Consider the following 20,992-nt stretch of genomic DNA (forward strand, 5'->3'; position numbering starts at 1 on the left):
TTTGAATGAGAGATCGGAGATGACGTGATCTCGCAGGGTCATAAAGCCGACTGCGACCATCCCATAGTAAAAGCCTAATGGATGTGAATTAAGTATTTCGCTATAAAAAAACATCTAACAATAACAATTTTCTTTCAAGCTTCATTTCAGTAGCTAGGTTTGTTCTGTGGTTCCACATGCACTAAGCGTCATTTAATTACAACAAGTTTACTTGAGATCTTGCATTCTATTCGTTTCGTTATTATCATCGTAGCGAAGTGGAATATTTTCTTTATTTCACTTGTTATATTATGAATTAGTCCAGCAATTTTACATAATGCACTAACGAGTCAATGTAAAAAATCTTATCATGCTTAAAAGTTGTTTAATGTAACAAAGCCCTTATATTCTATTTTTGTAAGAACAAAGACGAATCAGGCAAAAAAATATTAAATAGACCGGAGAAAAAAGTGTAATAGCTTTATTTTTATATCTTCAAGTCTCAATTTGATTGGAAATTCAAATTTCCGTCAACAATCTAGACTGAAGGTGCGTGGGGCTCCGTACAATCAATATTGTCTGTCTCCCCCATTAAGGCTTGTTACTGAATTAATGCAGCCACACATAATTATCGTCCATTACTGAGCTCTTGGTGCTTCTGGTGTGGAATTTCTGAAGATTTTCTATTATTGCTGTGTATTAGTAGAGCAAATGCAGGTCCATATGGTGTTGAGTGTGTTCTGAACGTATAGAGACCATGACGTGAGTACTATCACTATGACATATCATTGAAATTATGGTCACGGAAATTTATAACAACTAACCTGCAGTCTATGCTGGTTTGAAGAGTGAAGCGGTCGATAAATAATAAAATAGAGACTTCGAAACTTTCAAGATTGATGTGGATTGGTATCCAGATGGGTGTTTACTTTGAGAAATCAGTTCCGGTAAGCATTTTACAACTAGTTTACACTAATAGCTTCATCAAAGTACCTCGTAAAAAAAAAAAATATAAGTGACAGATTTTGTAACATATTTTTTTTTGTTCCTTAGATGTGTGGACGAGCTCACAGCCCACCTGGTGTTAAGTAGCTACTGGAGCCCATAGACATCTACAATGTAGACGCGCCATCCACCTTGAGATACAAGTTCTAAAGTCTCAGTTTAGTTACAACGGCTGCCCCACCCTTCAAACCGAAACGCATTACTGCTTCACGGCAGAAATAGGCAGAGCGGTGGTACCTATCGGCGCGGACTCACAAGTGGTCCTACCACCAGTAAAAAAAATTAAGTATGAGTTTTAGAGAAGCGGCCAGACGAGTGAAAAGCGAAAGAAATAAAGTTTTGTAAAAATTTAAGAACTAAAATTACATACATGATAAATATTTTGAAATTTTATCGAATATTTTTCTGATGTGAAATTCGAAACAGAGCCTCGCATTTCCCTGGAGTACATTTTTCGGAAAAATACGAAATACGAAAACTACATCTTGTCGGACGAACAAAGGGCGCCGTGAAAAGTTTAAAAAGATTCAAATCGTTCAGTAAGGACACAATACGTGTTCCCAGAGGCTCGACTCTGAGGACGACATGGAAATATTTTCAATATCCGTTGGGGTTGCCATTAGTCTCGAACAAGGCGAAATTTATTTTTAGAAAACTATCAACTGCCCTAATTACAGAACATGACTGAATTTAGGTGTTTCTTGTAAAAAGTTATATTCAAGTAAATAATGTGGATTTTTTTATTTTATTTTTATTGCTTAGGTGGATGGATGAGCTCACAGCCCACCTGGTGTTAAGTGGTTACTGGAGCCCATAGACACCTACAACGTAAATGCGCCACCCACCTCGAGATATAAGTTCTAAGGTCTCAGTATAGTTACAACGGCTACCCCACCCTTCGAACCGAAACGCATTACTGCTTCACGGCGGAAATAGGTGGGGTGGTGATACCTACCCATGCGAACTCCCAAGAGGTCCTACCACCAGTGATTACGCAAATTATAATTTTGCGGGTTTGTTTTTTATTACACGATGTTATTCCTTCACCGTGGAAGTCAATCGTGAACATTTGTTGAGTACGTATTTTATTAGAAAAATTGGTACCCGCCTGCGGGATTCGAACATCGGTGCATCGCTAGATCCGAATGCACCGGACGTCTTATCTTTTAGGCCACGACGACTTCATGCTTATGTTGGGTCTGTAGAAGAATAATTTTAAGTTTTTTCCGTAACAATTTTTTTTTTACTAATCACCCAGTTTCTATCTAAGTATTCATTGAAACATGTTGCAAGCTCGCATAGCTGGGTGATATCACTATTCTATTTCTGCCATTAAACAATGTAGGTTGATCGGTTTAACTGATGCTGTAATACACAAGATGTCCCGTAATTATTTCAGGCTGGGAGACGATGTTCGTGTATTGGCCGCGAAATCTCAGCCACCATAAAAAGTCTTACTGAAAAAAGTAAAAAAATTACTCTTATTTTCAACATTATTATTTAATATCCTAAAAAATATTTTGTCATGACATTAAAAATCAACAGCCTTTATCTTATAATTCACATCGAATTATTGTACAATTTTATTTGAACTTAAGTAATTATGGATCGTATATTTGAGCACGGAGCTTGTAATGTCGGAAAATTTCATCCGAATGCCACAAGGACTGTGTTTTCATTACCATATCTCTATTTCCCTCTATCTCATCATGAATTTCTGTTTGCGCATTCTCATCTACTTTCAGTTACATTCAGCGAAACTTCGATTTAAAAAAAAAACTAGACCATTTGAATTCTAGAAAAAAAAAAGGTTTTTTTTTTTAAATTTTTTTTCATTTTGGAATCCTCTCTGTAATGAAAATATTATTAACTTGTTCAGTTCAATTTCATTGTTTCATTCAAACCATGACTATTCCACGTGTTTCGCATTTCTTAAATTCCAGCAAACAAATTCGGGATATTCTTTGCAACCCAGACATATATCACGCCACAAGTTTTCCAAATAGCACGAGAGAACTCGGAGAAACTCCGTGAAAGCGCGGTTTTCATGCTTCCGATCTATTCCTCAATGATTCGATTTTCACGGGAAAATATTCTAAAAGTTACCTGTTTAAATTGAAAATGTATTCCTCGAAATATATCACTTGGTTGTTCATATCGTCTCCAAGAGGGGTTGAAGTAGATAGTATCGTAGGTTGAGAGAGATGTTTCCTGGTTATTTTAATTTTTTTGGTATATTGTAAGTAACAATTGTGTTACATTAAACATTCTATTATTGCTCGATTATAAGAAAAAGCTTCGTTTAATAAAATAACAAACCTAGAAATTTTTAAAATTTTTGCATATTATGATTCCTGATTGAAATTATCATGAAAATACAGAAAAAATAATGTGAATTTGAAAATGTGTTTAATGTGATATTTTTATCATTTTGTATTTAAATTTACATCTTAGTATAAATTTTCACAATGATAAAATGCAAATCATAGAATCTAAAACAGATGAAGTAAAAGAAACATAAACAGAAGAAGCACACAAAGTCCTTCTCTATGGCACGTTGTAATGGATATACTACTGGAGACAAAACTCAAGAAAGCTTGGAGTCACTCAGTCGGCCAGTCGTAAAAATCATGCCAAATGCCTTTGTAGAATATTAAGAGGATATGCAGTGCCGACCGCTCATAATGTCAGATAACGGCAAAAAGACTGAGGGTAGAAGACTGGGCGTATTCTAAGCTTACATGGGCAGATAGAACCATCCTTCCCATTGCTCTATCTTTATCTCTAAAAGGGATAGCCGTTGTACAATAATGTCGTTAAACTAATAATATTTCGACTTCATGTTTCAGGCCTCGGTAAGCGCAATACACTCAGATGCTTGTGATAAAAAAAAAATATATTATAATTGTACGAGTTGCTTGGTATAGATATTTGTTGAAAAGTGCAAGCTTTTGAATTTCTTGTCGAGACCTCACAGTGATGAAAATCCGTTTCCAATGAAAAAAAATATAGAGTCTAATTTTTTTTAATGACTGATGTAAATCGTCTCGCATGTTGACCTTATTCGTTGAACAGATTACTGTTCTTGAGCCGGTTCCGTCTACCAGTTTCAAATAAATGATGACACATTGAATATTGCCCTCCTCACAGAGTTTGTCTGTAATCTGACAACTTAAGGCCGTTTGAAGCAAACAGTTCACTAACCGACCCCCCGGCTTGTTTGTAAACAAAGCAAATTAATTACTGAAACTAGTGGTTTTAACCAACGAAATGGATTGCACTGAATAGTTGAAGCACACTTTCGTAGACACGTTCGAGGAATTATGACCCTTAGCCGTTCACAGATGGGGTATATTGTTGTATGCGATAAACATTTGCTTGAAGCCTATTATTTGGTGTAGTTTAAAGATTTTGAGCAATATTTATCCAGTACATTAATTGACCGTTAATTTGGATTTAGATATAGCGTGAGATGTATTTGAGAGATTTGTGTCTCGTCGTAAGATACCTATTTCTCCATGACTAAGCATTCGTCTAGGAGCTAAATAGAACAAAAGAACATAAGAATACCAACACAAGCACCGGTCAACCGTCCTCGTCGAACCCGTCGCTTGCGACGAAGGGCTCGACGAGCGAATTAACCCATAGACACAGCCCACTGAGTTACTCACCGGATCTTCTCAGTGGGTCGCGCTACCGACCCGGTGGTAGATTCTGCGAAGCACTTCGGTTTGAGCCCCGTGAGCTCACACGTTGCCACTGAAATTGCCTCTCAAGGCTGTAAGCATAGGTAGGAAAAAAATAAAAAATAACAACACTCTGAGAGAATAATAGATTCCTTTTAATATAAACTTTACTTACCATCAAGGTAAATATAAATATACTATTGTTTTAAAACGTTCTTCAATAAATTATTCGCACCCCAAACAATTTTCAGGCCCGTCAATAAATAAACACAGCAGTACGTCTTAACACGGCTCGTGTCGGCTCCACTGTAATCAGTTGTGGTCGGTGTCTCAAACCGCGGCGTTTGTAACGCTCCCGACATGCCCATCGCATGTGGATGTACGTGTGAAGGTAGGTAGGTAGATCCAATAGACAGGACAGTGAAGCGATTTGTAGGAAATTAGTAGTTAAGTCAAACTTTTCTGCAATGTTTTTTTTTATTGCCTTTGTATGCATGCGAGCATACAGCCCATCTGATGGCAAGTGGTTACCGTTGTTCATGGACGTCAGCAATGGGGCAGAGGGACAGGAGCAGAGCAATGCCGTTGTCTAACATTAAGTACTCTCCGCAAGCCTCGTTTGAAGAAGGACATAGCGAGAGGGAAGTTCATTCTAAGCCCGGCTGGTACGCGGCAGAAAAGATCTTTGGAAACGCACCGTCGATGAACGCAGTAGTTCCAGATAATATGGATGAGCTCTACTCCGATGGCGGGAGGCGTTATGATAAAAAGGGGATCAGGGATCATCTCGAATAATTCCTCAGAGCATTCTCGTGATTCCAGTAAAGATGGGGCGGTATCACAATTGAATCGTACCAAGCTTAGGATCTAATATTGTAAGACCATTCAAACTAAATAATTTATATATAAGATTACTTTTCGGTTTAATGAGCTTAGGCGTGCAGCTTAGACAAGATCATTCACCTAACGTTCGACTTAAGTTCATTTCTGTTTATCAATTGACACCTGACCGCTAAACATCGTATCGATTGTATTTTAACATAGAAAAGGTCGCTGTGTACCGAAGACAAGCTGAACAATCGTAATGATACTATCAACATGTGCTAACACGGCTTATTGTTGTGTAAGTCGCTCCAGTGATAAGGGTTACTGGCGGATTCCGTTTATTTGATAACTCCGGTGCGATGTGTGGTCCCACTGCTTTGTGAAATTTAGATTAATTTAGTTTGTAGATTTATGTTTATACTAGCGACCCGCCCTCGCTTCGCTTCGGAATCATTAAATTTTATGATTAATAGCTGAGTCTCGCGATGTTGCCCGCGGTTATTGTCGTACCGCGAGTAACGCCGCGGGGTGAAGCTAGTCTAAAAAAAAGTAGCCTAAGTTACTCCTCATATCATCAGCAACCTATCAGTCTCAGCAAAATCGGTCCAGCCGTTCCAGAGATTAGCCGGAACAAACAGACAAACAGACAGACAGACAGACAAAAATTGTAAAAAATGTTATTTTGGTGTATTTGGTATAAATATTCATATGCATGTCGTAAAAAGCAGTTATTTTAATATTACAAACATACACTCCAATTTTATTTATATGCATAGATTAGAATGATCATTAGAGCCCAGATAACGTTAGTTCTCTTCCTATAAAAATAATGTTTGATTGCCTTCAGAACTAAATCATGCTTCCCAATTGATAAGATTTTAAAAAGCAATTCTTGCAGTCTAGTATATACGAGTCACCCCTAAATAATTTTCCTAAAAAATGTCCGTTTCTTAGGTGCTCGGGAAGTATTCACACCCATATTCCGGTAGCGACGCAGGACAAAAATATGATAATTCAACAATAGTTTTTTGTCGGTAACTCGTTTACTGGCATCAATTAAGTAATTTTGATGTCTGGCTTTTTTATGTGCGCTGTTGTAGCTTCGATCGCTAGCAGTAAAATGTGATTTAGTACTGAATTCGATTAACGATATTTTTTCTACTTCAAAAATTATTGCAAAAGATGTCGTTTTTTTTTTTACAGATTTTTCGATCTAGCACTTCGGCTCGGCCTACCGACCGAGAGGGCTTGTGGTCGTGGTGTCGACGACCGCCAGTCTGGCGTCCCGAGGGGGAGGGTGATGAGAGAGATGTGCTCCGCACTAAGCGCTTCACTCTCCCCCTTTGCCTTTTCATGAGTTCTGTCTCATGCGAGGTTTGGATGCTGGTTGTTGAGCGACAGGAGGTTTTAGTCGGTTCGACTCCGACATACCCCGCCCGCCATCCCCCGTGGAGGGTGGGAGTCCGGCGATTTCCTCCTGACAAAAAAAAAAAGCACTTCGGCCCGCGAACACAACGTCCGATAAGAAACTAGGTTCCAATACTGTAGCTAAATTTGTTGTTAATTGAAAAATAATTTGAAGTAAAATTGGGTCAATGACGTACCTGTATCTTCTAATTAATGGCCGCGCAGACGACCATATTTAAGACGAACTCGATCGTTGACCTCGATCTAAATCGCTGTAATTGGAACCACACTGCACAAGCTTTGGTTTCAGGAAAGCGATTACAGGGGTCTCCTGACATTTAAACGAGGATGCGGTTAATTGTTAGTATTATCCTTACAAGATTAGTTTGTTATCAAATTAAATTCGCCTTTAGTTCGTTAGGTTAGGTCAGGGAGGTGATCGACCTTTGCTTTTAGTTCTAGAGGTTAGATCCACTGATATTGATCTTTACTGTCAGTGACGAGCAGAACCCAATCTCGGCACCGTTTATACTGATTTTTTTCAGTTCCAAGAAGATATTTATCTACTAGCTGACCCGGCAGACTTCGTAGTGCCTCAATCGATAAATAAAAGACCTAAACTTTTGTATAAAAAAAGGAATCCGTCCGACGGGGGACACATCAAAGGATAAACAAAATTGTTATTGAATTCCGAAAATTTTCATATTTATCTGCCATTTAAACCTTCTCTGGACTCCCACAAATAGTTCAAGACCAAAATTAGTCAAATCGGTCCAGCCGTTCTCGAATTTTAGCGAGACTAACGAATAGCAATTCATTTATATATATAGATTATTTTAGGGTTAATGTTGAGTTTGGTTATATATTTATGTGTGTTTACTCTAGTGCTGACATTTGTAGACGAGAACCCTTACAACAGGGAAATGAAAAAGTAAAGCAATTATTATTGCTTGCTGTAATATGTGGTGGCCCTATATCCACCTTCGTCGTTTCTTGCATTATTAAGCTACTAAATATTAAAATCGAGACTCGACTGTATGTCTTAAAGTTATAGGCCATATAGTTCACAAGTAACTGCAACACTGATTGGACTGCAATCTTGTTTCCCACCTTTGGAGAGCCATATTGTGTCTTCGCTTTATCGTCCTGCTTATGCTGACAGACCCTGCGGTGCGATAGTTAGCGCCTCAAATTTCAATTTCGAGGGCTGTGCATTCGATTCCTACTTCGGGTAAACATTCTCGTGACCAACAGGTCTGTTTGCTTTGTGTCTGGGTGTTTAATATTCCGAAAACTACGTATTTAAATATCTATAAGTTTTATATATATATACGTTTTTGGTTCCCATAGTAGATATAATTCCGTCTTGAAGCCAAAGTGGCCTAGTGTGATATGTCCCTTATTATTCAATTTCTTTCTTGAAGTCCAGACTTTTTCATTTCAGATGATCCGTTTACGAGTTCAAATCATGTATTGTATTAAAATTGTATTCCATTTTATTTAAATTTCTGAATTGGATCAAAAGTTCATTCATCTGAAACAAAAAGATAATATAATGAAAATTTAAATTATTCCATCTCAATGCACTACTCACAATAACTTTCAAAATAAACCAGACGTCAGACGGTAATTGGCAAATATTTGTTTAAAATAATTAGCGTAAAATTCAAAGAATAATAGTACTTGAGACGTTCGATTTAGGGAATAAATTTGAGTGCATCACGTGACGAACTCGTTAAGTTGTGCCAATATTGGCACTGCACTGAGTTCAATTGTTGACAAATCATATTTGAACGAATTTCGCTGAGTGCTAACTAAGCTTTTGTTGGTTTTACAGTAATATTGCTACTTATGTATGACTTGTAAGAGTAAATTATGGTATTAGTGATTTATTGGCGTGGTTTTTTGATAATCCGATGTTTGTGTCGGCAGCGCGCCTATTTCTGCTTAGAAGTTGAGCTCATGTCATTTATGTTTGGCTGCGTGACTCTCCTGCACTTTTTATCTGAATATCGCCCAGGACAGAACCGAGGGAAGTAGGACCGTGGTCAATATTGTAACCAGAAACTTGGGCATCCCGAAGACGTCTGACTGACGAACTTTACGTCAACCAACTCGTCCGGTGGTCACTAAGGCAAACGGTGCCGCTGGTCCTCATGGACCTCGCTCGACCAGAACCAGCCTTATGGGTGGGTCGCTAGTATCAATTTTGTGGAGCATCAGAGTGAGAGTTCGTCGCACCGTTTTGGCCTCACGGGTCACCCAAAAACAAAGCACTGGGAGAAGGGAGGGGGTGGGGGGTGTCTTCTAAAGGAATTGGAACTAAGCGTAAGTAATCCGGATGTAATAAGAAATCTCTGTCTTCTACTTTGTCGCCTCCACCATGAGGTGGTCCACCATCGTAGAGAGTGTAACATCGCCTTCCAGGTCCATTGCTCGGGTGAAAAGTAGCAGCACATATTCTACGGTTGTCTATTAAGGCAGTTTTAACTGTTCAAGATAAAGTGATTCCTAATCTCAAATGCCCTTACAAAGTCAAACTGTAACATGAGAATCCTTTATAGATTTTCAATAATAGTACATAGTAGTACCGTAGCGCCAAGTTGAAGTTTTTATTGATTATTTCAAAAAGTACAGTAAGACGTATGTATCACTTTAGCTTCAAAATAAACAGCAAAGTTCTTAGATCAGGACAGAGAGAAAAACTTGTGCTTGAAACACTGTCGGATTGTGAATTGTAAATTCATTACTTATGTAGGGTTCTGTACAATTCAATAGAAATCAGAGTACGAGTGTAGCGATCTTTGATATAATCCGTCAATGAAGTAGATTTTTTATTATTATTTACCTTTGTTGATGCCATAGTATTGAAGCTAAGCTTGTGCTTTCAACGACAATTTGAATAACTTTACTGATGTTACATCTATATTGTTACTATAGCCAAAAACCGATTGACTGCAAAGCGCTGCGTTAATTTTTCCTATCAAATTGCCGTTTTACAATACTGGCCATTTGAAATGTGTATTGCCAGCCTTACAGAAAATTTATATAGAGCTAGCAATAAATTCTTAATTCAAATAAATTTTATTTTAAAAATATGGACTTCTATTTTCTGATTCATTCATTTGTTTATTGATTAGTGTTTGTTTTCGCTGCTATTGTATATTTTTCGTAAATATGGAAACGATAAAAATACTGATAATTATGGCACACTTGTTCCGTTGCGGTGGCAATGCCACACAAACAGCATACAACACGAATTATGTGTGCGGAGTGAACACTACAAACGAACGCAGGACTCCTATATTATTATATGCACGATACTATTGGTGTCAACGTTTACGACATGAAAGTGTTGATCTAAAAAATGAATCCCATGGTAGCCTGAGAACCAAAGTCAACAACGACGAATTAAAAGTAATAGTGGAAGCTTACAATACTCACGCTAGCTGAGTTAGCAGTAGCTTTCAATACAAGCATCAAAACAATATTGGTCCATTTGCGTCAAATTGACAAGGCAAAAAAATTTAATAAGTGTGTGCCGCAAGAATTGAGCGATTGCCAGTGGGACGAACGCGCCCTTATCCTGAACCTTGCGTTACTTAACATAACATGTTTTCACCTGAAAAATACATTCTTGTTAAGAATCGTAAATGGCACCTAGTTATAGTCATTGTTTAGTAGTTCAGTGCTGGTATAATTCATCAGCTTCTTATCAATAGCACCAGTATTATTGTGGATGTATTCTGTGAGGAACTGGACACATTGACAGAAAAATATGCAACTCTCCTCTTCTATAAAAAATGTAGTTCTTTTTCCATTGTGTTGGTGTACATTGGTAGTTGAGCTCACGACCAGTCAGTGGTTACCAAAGCCCATAGACATCTACAACGTAAATGCCGCCACTTATCTTGAGATATAAGTTCTAAGGTCTCACTATAGTTACTTAATTCGCATTAATTATTATAATAATCTTCATTGTGTATCGTAACACTCACGTAACAATATTGAATGTTGAATATGATTTCGATTTATGAACTAAAAACACGTGTAGCTTGGAGCCTTGTCCAAATGGAAATCAAAATTTCAATCTCAACTCTGCACACGGAACAATGTTCTTCACATGTGAATATCTCTTACAAGTAGGAAACAGAAACATTAAAACAACAAAAAACTTTTCTCGTAAATAATAATACGGAACTCTAAAATTTACACGCGTTTCCGACACCTTATGCCGCTATATTTTTAAATTCGTAACAAGTTTTATGGAACCCCAGACACGCTACAGTGCTACGATGCTACGGAACTACGACGTAGCTCAGCTACGATGTATCGTAGAGGTCGTTTTTCGTTCTACGAGTTTTAAATGCATATAGTATTGAATTTTATTTTGTACGTGACATTCTTTTATATTAATAATTTAAGCCGATTGAGTGTACTATGAAACTGGAAAAATTTATTATGTAAAATTATAATATCGACTGCTTTAAAAGAAATTATGAAGCAGCACTAGATATTTCGAGTACAATGTTTCACCTTAAGCGAACTGTTCATTTATTATGTGTATAACTATATAGTTTGTAAGTGACCCTGTGCTAAGTTTAATTTAATACTGATTAAATATTTTATTTTAGAGACTCGTATTGAATCTGCACTAACAAATTAATTGCAATAGGATAATGCATCCTATGCACCTATGGCGGAAGTGCCAATATTTTTGTGAATACTAAAAAACGAACTTGAAAAAAAGGTAAATACTTTTAGTGACTCATTAACACAGTAGCTGGCGCCCTTGACTGCCGGGCCGGCGGTGTGGGCTTCATTCCCAAATCCGACCAGCATGCATACGACCAACCCGTTTATTTGCTCTATATCTGGCTTCCTATTAAATATCTAATTATATATGCATTTATTAAAGTATTTAGTGTAGTATGGACATGTGATGCATAGAGAGGAGATACATGTGACTAGGAAATGTATGGAAATGGTAGTACAAGGTAGAGGGGGAAGAGGTCGACCGAAGAAGACATGGACGGAGTGTGCGAATGACGATATGAGAGAGAGAGGAGTGAGTGTTGACAGCTGATAGAAGAGAATGGAATAAAAAAATTCGCTGTGCCGCCCCCACCTAGTGGGATAAGGTGGAGACAAAGAAGAAGGAGAAGATACGCATTTATTAAAAAATATTATATTTATACATAAGGAAATTTTAGTAGGCCAGATGACCGTGTATGATCTGTTCACGATTAATAATTTATTTATTTCTGTAAACAAACACCAGCTGCACATTACCGAGATACTTTCCAATGAAACCTTGAGGTTTCGAATAATTGTCGTGAAATATTAAACCATTTGTTGGTTTAATACAAGCTCAGTCGTATCAATAGCACGTTTCATGATTCTTTTGTTTTCATTTTAATGAGATTGAAATCTAAATATTGTTGTACTTTTCCGGTGAAAATGAACGCATTCTCGATAACACTGTTTGTATTTACTAGATCAAGTACATACATATCATTTCTCTTAATATATTTTGAAATCATCTGGAATGTAATCTCTGTAACGAGAGCTGTGTTGACGAGAACAGATTAAGTCAACTTAACAATAATGATGTTCTGGAAGAACAGTACCAAGTGCCTTTTAATTAACCTAACAAACATCATAAACATAAAATTATAAATTATCATAAACATAAAAAAACATAAAATTTACATCTATATAATGGACAAAAATGATTTCAATTGACCAGCTACAAAAACCACAGATAAAAAATCCTATTAATTTAAGGCTGCGTAATCGAATTGTAAATGAAAAAAAAACATAATAAAAACACAAACAACATGGAAGCTTTGAATGGAGTTCGGACTCAAACCGACGTTCACATTGAGGGCGGTTGAAAAATTTAAAAAAAGTTCGCTATTCATCAGCCTCTTTTCATAATCGTTCGCTGGAGAGTTGCACGCGAATGGACTGCGTTCAGGTTCGAGTGAATGTTTGACTTTTAGAGCGATAACTTTTATTTTACTAGTCATAATTTATCGCGGAAAATTCAATGTAGATTACCCAATACTTATCTTTTGGTTCCTGTAAAGATCTAAAATTATATAAAATAAGGTTGTCAGCAAAATGAAAATTTGCAATAATAATATTATGTTTCTGATAATTAGTGTTCAGGCTTCATACCTTTCTGCATTTTTTATATTTTTTGTCGAATCAGATAATTTGTAAACGACTATTTTAATAGTTATTGGAATTACTAGTATTTTAAAATTCAGATTAATTTTGTATATCAATCACATTTGGTCACTGAAGTCCATAAATATCATTACTCTGAGACCTTTTTCATCATGAGGTGGTCTGTGTACACGTTTGTCTACAAATGCCATAAAGAGGTCAATTTCAACTGTATTGTTTTACAATTGACTCACTCTTCAAAGCGCTTCGTGACGATGGGGGTACCTACCCAAGCGGGTATATAGTACAGAGTGTTTACCAATAAATAACTCTTGAAGAATATAACCACCCATTTGCAGGTCGTTTTCTACAAAAGTCAAGGGAAGAGGTGGGCTGAAATTCGACCTTAAAAGATGTATTAATTTACACCTGCAATAGTTACTGCGTATTCCGTTTGCAGAAAGAATGCGATACTCTGTAAAAGCATGCTTGAAAAACGAATACACTGGATCAAAATTCAATCTACGTTACAATCTTGGTAAGAAATAGGTAAACTTATGATAGTTTTAAGTCCACGTGTGAGTCTTACCCTACCGACAACGTTCTTTGCTCTAAATTTTTTAAACAAACATTTTATAGACCCTTTTTGAAGCGTTTAGTGCGGAGCACATCTCTCCCATCACCCTCCCCCTCGAGACGCCGGACTGGCGGTCGTCGGCGCCACGACCACCAGCCCTCTCGGTCGGCAGACTGTCCGAAGCCCGCCTAGATGGCGCCGGTTAGAGTGGGTTACCCTACGGAATACCCCGCTGGGCCAGAACCAGCGTGGGTCGAGGATAGCCGGCCTTCCATCACCCGGATGCTCTTGCGTAAAACGCGTGCAGAGCAGCTTGCACGTCGTCTTCTTAGGCCCCCTTCGCCGGTCCCCAGACCGACATGTGAGGGGGACCCAAAACACTTAGAGGGCCAGGGCTTGGGCGAGATCCGCCTCCCTGGCCCCCGCTCGACGGCGGCGGGATTGTGCGTCTCTCACGCGCCCCGCCGCCTCCTTCTGCGAGATGGTGCACTCGCAGAAGTCGAGCATCGCCTTCCACGACTCGTCGTCGCCGAGCATCGATGCCACAACACTCGGCAACGACAAGTCGGTTCCTATTTTTGCGACGAGGACACAGCGCCACCCCTCCCATGCGGGGCAGGCGACGAGCGTATGCTCTGCCGTGTCCAAGTCGCAACCACAATGGTGGCACTCTGCCGTCGGCTCGGCTGTGATCCGGTGCAGGAACTCACCGAAACAACCATGCCCAGTGAGCACCTGCGTGAGCCGGAAAGTGAGGCGTCCTCTGTCACGATTCACCCAATCCACAAGGACCGGGCGAATCGCCTCGACGGTCCTACGACCAGCCGAAGGATCAGCCAGCCGTCTGGACCATGACTCCAGCACGGACCGCCGAGATTGGGCCCTCCGCGCTCTGACCACACTGGGGCTGGGACGCGCCACGCCCCGGGCACGAAGTTCCACGCCCCGGGCACGAATTTATAGACCCTAGCGAAATGTGTAGAAGGTAGACATCGAATTGTTAAAAACTCTCGCTAAATCTTGCACATTTTTTGAGGAATGTCTCCCTTAAAATCTGTCATTCTGTCAGAGTTTAATTGGTATTGCACCGAACAAAAAGATATCGCACCCATCACAAATTGGATCTGCCCACGTCCGGACGATCTGGCAGACTACCTAATAGTCACCAATATGACGTCACCGAGGAGTTTAAAAGTAATTTGTAGATGTGGTACTGTATTTTTGGAGGTGCTTTATTGCACTTAATTTTAGAACTATTTTTATGTTTACAGAATAAGAACTTTTTATATTTAATTGTATGTGTATAAAATCATTTCATGCAAAATTCCAGTAACTTTGAAAATGAAACTATGTAGGCCTTCTTAAATAACGTTAAACTGAAATAAAGTGTTCCGTTGACTGTGAGTATCTGCTTAAGACTTATTTTTAAATTCAGTTAGAATAGAATAGAATAAATTTGTTAGCAGATTATATGTACCTCGCATTTATTTACATGCATGCACACAATCAGACAACTATACGCAGAAGCTCTGGTTTCAGGTTTTTGTTCCATTGGAGGGTAGACGATCCTAAAGCTCACCCAGACAGAACAAATTCAATCAAGCTAGGTAGTTTGATTGAGTCTGTACTAACACGTAAAAAAATTACCTCTACAAATCTCTATCAACTTTAGTATAAGAAACAATAATTGACTATTTATCTGATAATCATTGGATTTAGTATATTTACTTTTCATTTTTTATGTACTCGATGTATTCCGTTACACTGATTTGGAATAACTAGATTTTATATTTAAATAACCACATCGCTATGTTTATAATCCGTAAATTAAAACAAAAAAATACGTTCGGTCCACACAAAAAGTATACAATGACGCATACACGGAAGGGGATAAATTTTTTACTTGCACGTATGCTCTTTAGCACGGGGACAAATTCATTAGTGAACTGAAATACGTTTGACTAAGCGTTTGAGCCGATATTGGTAGATTTGCTTAATTTCTTTCAATGTCAAATAAAATCTAGATGAAATAATTCGATAAGTTTGTAACGTTCTTAAGTAAAATCCATTAAGGCCCCTTTTAAAAGTATCTGCACCTCCTAATATTGCTGTAAGAGTTTAGGTATTTCGATTTAACCTTTTAAGGGTTTGACAGCTGCTGTTGCTGTACTGATATGCCAGAGCTACATCAAACCCGTAGCCGTTCGCTAATTTGAAAACCCAACACGTTATAGCACTCAGAAACAACCGTGGTGATCTGAACAATACAGAATAAAGATATACTCTAGAATATTAGTATATAACTTTCCCCAAGCAATTGGAATTCTAAAACATTGATACAGAAATTTATTACTTAAAAAAGTAAGGACGAATTACCACCCGAAGACAGCGGATAGACGAATAAGTCTTGTAACACAAGTTTCACTCTTATTACGGCTGTCCCATAAGCTCAACATACGCTACATAATCTGAGCGCTCTAAATCTATTTATTGTTGATCGATCGCTAATTTGTATACATTTAGTCCTCACCAAAAGATGGGGTGATTCAAGAATAAGGTTTATGTGTATAACTAATTATTTAAAATTTCTAACGGGGCCTCCGTTAGCTAAAAACAGCAACTCTTGCTTTAGATGCTTTAAGCTCTAGCACTAAGAGCAGGGACCTGAGTAACCGTACTCGTCGAAATCAAGTCTCATTTTACCGATACTAGATGATACCGTGTAGCTTCCATACTAATTGCAGCCTCAATCAAAAGGCTTGAAGAATAGTCCTCATCCACTAAAGCCTCGAAATAGGCAAAAATAAAACTACATAATTATGTTTTTCAGCAGCATACGCAGAAGTTTACGAACAACTTGCAAACCACTACCCGGAACAAATCAGCCAGTTAACTGTATTAGCAAATTAACGAGCCAAAACGAATAACTGACCGCGTTTGACCGGTCAAGTTTTTGTTATAACCGGGTATATCCGGTCGTAGACGGACGTATCCAGTCACAGAACGATGTGCCAGGTTTCTGTCGAGTTCGAGGAAAATAGTTACGGAGACAAATCACTTGTGCGCGACCGAGTTTTAGGAGATTGTTGCAATGAATGCTAATTCTAGACTGTTACTTTCTATACATATAAATAAAATTGTAGTGTCTGTTTGTAATATTGAAATAACCGCTTTTTACTACATGTATATGAATATAATTACGGTACATACCTCAAAATAACATTTTTTACAATTTTTGTCTGTCTGTCTGTCTGTTTGTTCCGGCTAATCTCTGGAACGGCTGGACCGATTTTGACGAGACTGATAGGTAGCTGATGATATGAGGAGTAACTTAGGCTACTTTTTTTTAGACTAGCTTCGCCCCGCGGCGTTACTCGCGGTACGACAATAATCGCGGGTAACATCGCGAGACTCAGCTATTAATAATAAAATTTAATGATTCCGAAGCCAAGCGAGGGCGGGTCGCTAGTATTTAATATGTCAAACCCTTAAATTTTCATTGGCTTAGGTAGGGAATATGGTTCATAGCACATCTGGTTATAAGTGATAGACTTCAGAGAATACCCAAAACGAATTTTTTTACCCATTCCTACGCCCTTCGAATGATAAATGTCATAATGTCTAATTCCTAATGCAAGACCATGACTCTAGACTCTACTAAGAATTCAAAATATCAGCAGTATAACGCTTTGGACAATTTCGCGTCGTACATCGCTCAGACTGCGACAGCTTCCAAAACAAGATTACGTTTCCATGCCAGCAGGAAAAAAGTTTTATTATTAGCAAAACTTGCACAGTTCCAGTTAAGAGGTGTTTGTATTGAGGTCGAACGCATTATTGAGGTCGAGTCGGTAATACGATAACGTGAATGGAGTTGGTAAATGTATTCGATACGTTTTGGCTTTTGGAAATTTTATAGAAATAGTTTTTAAGAAAGTTACAACCCAATTTTAGACTTAAGCTTTTCTTTTTTGTAGCAATTGTTTTGTTTTTTTATTGCTTAGATGAGTGGACGAGCTCACAGTCCACCTGGTGCTAAGTAGTCACTGGAGCCCATAAACATTTACAACGCAAATGCGCCACCCACCTTGAGATATAAGTTCTAAGATCTCAGTATAGTTACAACGGCTGCCCCACCCTTCAAGCCGAAACGAATTACTGCTTCACGGCAGAAATAGGCGGGGTTACCTACCCGTGCGGACTCACGAGGTCCTACCACCAGTAATTACGCAAATTATAATTTTGTTAAATGTGTTCCTAATTTTGTTGCATAGGCAAGAATTTCTATACCTTGGTCATCTTATTGGCGGAGACATGAGACACACATGTGGCCAGCTGCATATGCCTTTTGCCATAAGGCATAATCATAAGCCCACGGATATTGCAATATGATTACCGCTAGCCATTTAGAACATAGTTCTGTTATAACGCCTGGGTTCATCTATTACGTTTTCCTCTTACAATTGTCGTACCCCTTATCGCGTACATTACCATTTTCCGAATTTTCTTCCTTTCTGTACAACTATCGATTGATCAAAGAAAGGCAAGCTTAGCTCATTGGAGCTCACAAATAATCGTTCGGTGTATCCGTACCGAGTGACATAAATAAGGCGGAAAACAAAACAAAGAATATCGGGTTAATTATAATGGCGTATTATAAGCTGGCACGGATAGGTTGGTACTTACTTATAGGATTAAGATTTAGACCTGATATTTTAAGCTGGATGGTCGCATTCACGTGGTTAAGCTTATGAACTCTAATAACCACCTAACTTATAGTGTGCTGTCAGTTCGATGACCTGTCTAACCAATAAATAAACAAAAACATCACTCAATTGAACATTTGGTTCAGATTTCCTGCACTATGAGTACTTGAGTTGGCTTGATACGATACGAGAAGACTAGACAGAACCGTGTTAATATTTAAAAATGTTGTCAATTCTTATTTAAACGAAGTTTCAAAGGAGTCAGCTTATACCCTTGACATTGCTGAAGTCTTTGAGTGACGACAATAACTCACAATTAAATTCGGCTAATGCTTATAACCTTTCGCATGCAACACCAAATAATAAATTGCGCTCTTATTTTCATACAAATAATTCGAATTTCTATTCATATCTAAGTAATATGTTAGATGATACTGGAGTACATAACGCAAATTAGATTTATCTAAAAATAGAAAAGTTTGTTGTTATTATAAAATTAAACACTCAGAAACATTTACACATTGTGAATCTATTCGCCTAAAAATAGAAAAATCGACAATAAAAGGTTTTTTACTTCCAATATTTCATAAATCACTTCACGGTCAAGGTCAAATTCTCTATCTTGAGTGTGCCAGTGCCAATGTCATTCTTCATGTGCAGCGTCATACCTGTCAGGCGGCGTACACATACTTATACCTTAGGCCACGTACACAACATACAGTCTACAAGCTTACATATATTTTTCGTATATTTTGGAATCAGTAAAAAGGCAAACAATGAACTACAATGAAACCCTAAAGGAAATGAATTAAACATTTAATTAATAACGCCATTAGCATTCCTCTCACTGCAACCGGTTATCTAATTGATAGCCCTGCACATTTTTCCCTAGGGTCGGACGATGATAAAATTTCATTTGTTTCGAAACAGCATTGTCTTATCATAGTAGCGTTTGATTTATATTAGGGTTATTTCATTTGTATGGAAATTTCGTTAGGGATAACGTGTGGGATGGAGTTGCTTCACAATGACACGAGAATTTTTTAATTGCAGATATGAATTAGAAAAAAAAAAGTGTAACAAAATATGTATACATTGCTTTGTTTGTTAAAATAACTTTTTGTTATTGCCGGCCTTGTAGGCCGACGAGCATACGGCCCACCTGATGGTGAGTGGTTACCGTCGCCCATGGACTTTAGCAATGTCAGGGGCAGAGCCAAGCCGCTGCCTACCGAAAAATTAGTGTTCAAATTTTTAATCACGTATTTTGAACTGGCATTGCTGTTACAACTGGGAAGTGGATGAAGATATTTGCATTGTTGTGATGTCTATAGGCCACGATATATCGTGTATACGCTACGATATATCGGCTACTATAATCAAATAATATCAGACGGTCCGTGGAACCAGCCAGAGCTACAAAAATAAAATTCGTGTACCTAGTTATTATTTTAAAAGCCATTTAATAATTTTGAGTTGCGCATGTGTTTCATACTACTAAGCTTAACAATAAACATATTTATTTTTAAAACGCAAGATAAAAATAAAGTAACAAAAATATGAGAAATTATCCCACAAATAACTACGATTCACAAACGACTGCCAGCGATAATTTAGAATATGTAAACTACTAGCTGACCCGGCAGACTTCATAGTGGCTCAATCGACCTAAACTTTTGTATAAAATAAACTTAAAACAAACAAAAGGAATCCGTCCGACGGGGGACACATCAAAGGAAAAACAAAATTGTTATTTTTATTTAATTCAGACATTTTCATATCTACCTTTTGAAACTTCTCTGGACTTCTACAAATAATTCAACACAAAAATTTGCCAAATCAGTGCAGCTGTTCTCGGGCTTTAGCGAGACTAACGAACAGCAATTCATTTTTATATATATAGATAATAGTAGTGAAAAATAAATTCACACACACACATGCACACGCACAGACATAATTAAAATAGATTGCGATGCGACTGCCTAATCTGAGACGAGTAATTTAAAATAATGCGTTTTCGCTGCCAGATTAAAATCATATGTTTCGATGTATTTAAAAATAAATCACAATTACTGGGTTTAGAATGTTCTGTACCGTCGTACTGGTTAGCTTTCGGCCAGCTGATTCATCAGAGTGGGAGTTGGGTGTATGAGCTCACAACCCACCTGGTGTTAAGTGGTTACTGGAGCCCTTAGACATCTACAACGCAAATGCGCCACCCACTTTGAGATATAAATTCTAGGATCTCAGTATAGTTACAAAGGCTGTCCCGCCCTTCAAACCGAAGCGCATTACTGTTTCACGGCAGAAATAGCCAGGATGGTGGTACCTACCCGCGCGAACTCACAAGAGCTCCCACCACCAATAATTACGCAAATTATAATTTTGTCCTTACCGTCCTTACCGATCCATCAGACCCATTAACCTCAGCACTAGACGCATTCAGCTCTAACACTAGGAGCAGGCTCAGGGACCCCGGTAGCTATACTCGTCGAACGAAAGAGTTTGACGTTTCTTTCGTAACTCTTACATCAGCTCGCTGAGTTTCTCGCCGGATCTCCTCAGCAGGTCGCGATTCCGATTCGGTAGTAGATTCACGAAGCAGCTGTTCCTGAGTTGTGAGTTCTTCTTTG

At 38.2% G+C, this 20,992-nt stretch overlaps 1 protein-coding gene and 1 non-coding gene across 2 annotated transcripts in view; one reads left to right on the forward strand and one right to left on the reverse strand.

Annotated features, from left to right (window-relative positions):
* Positions 1 to 20,992, forward strand: part of LOC101738846 (uncharacterized) — a 474,148-nt gene that overhangs the window by 214,170 nt on the left and 238,986 nt on the right. The window lies entirely within an intron of this gene.
* Positions 4,623 to 4,731, reverse strand: Mir2808e (microRNA mir-2808e). The gene has a single exon (NR_107520.1). It is a non-coding gene; the product is annotated as a microRNA mir-2808e (primary transcript).

Source organism: Bombyx mori, chromosome 3, assembly GCF_030269925.1.
Source record: "Bombyx mori chromosome 3, ASM3026992v2".
NCBI classification, from domain to species: Eukaryota; Metazoa; Arthropoda; class Insecta; order Lepidoptera; family Bombycidae; genus Bombyx; species Bombyx mori.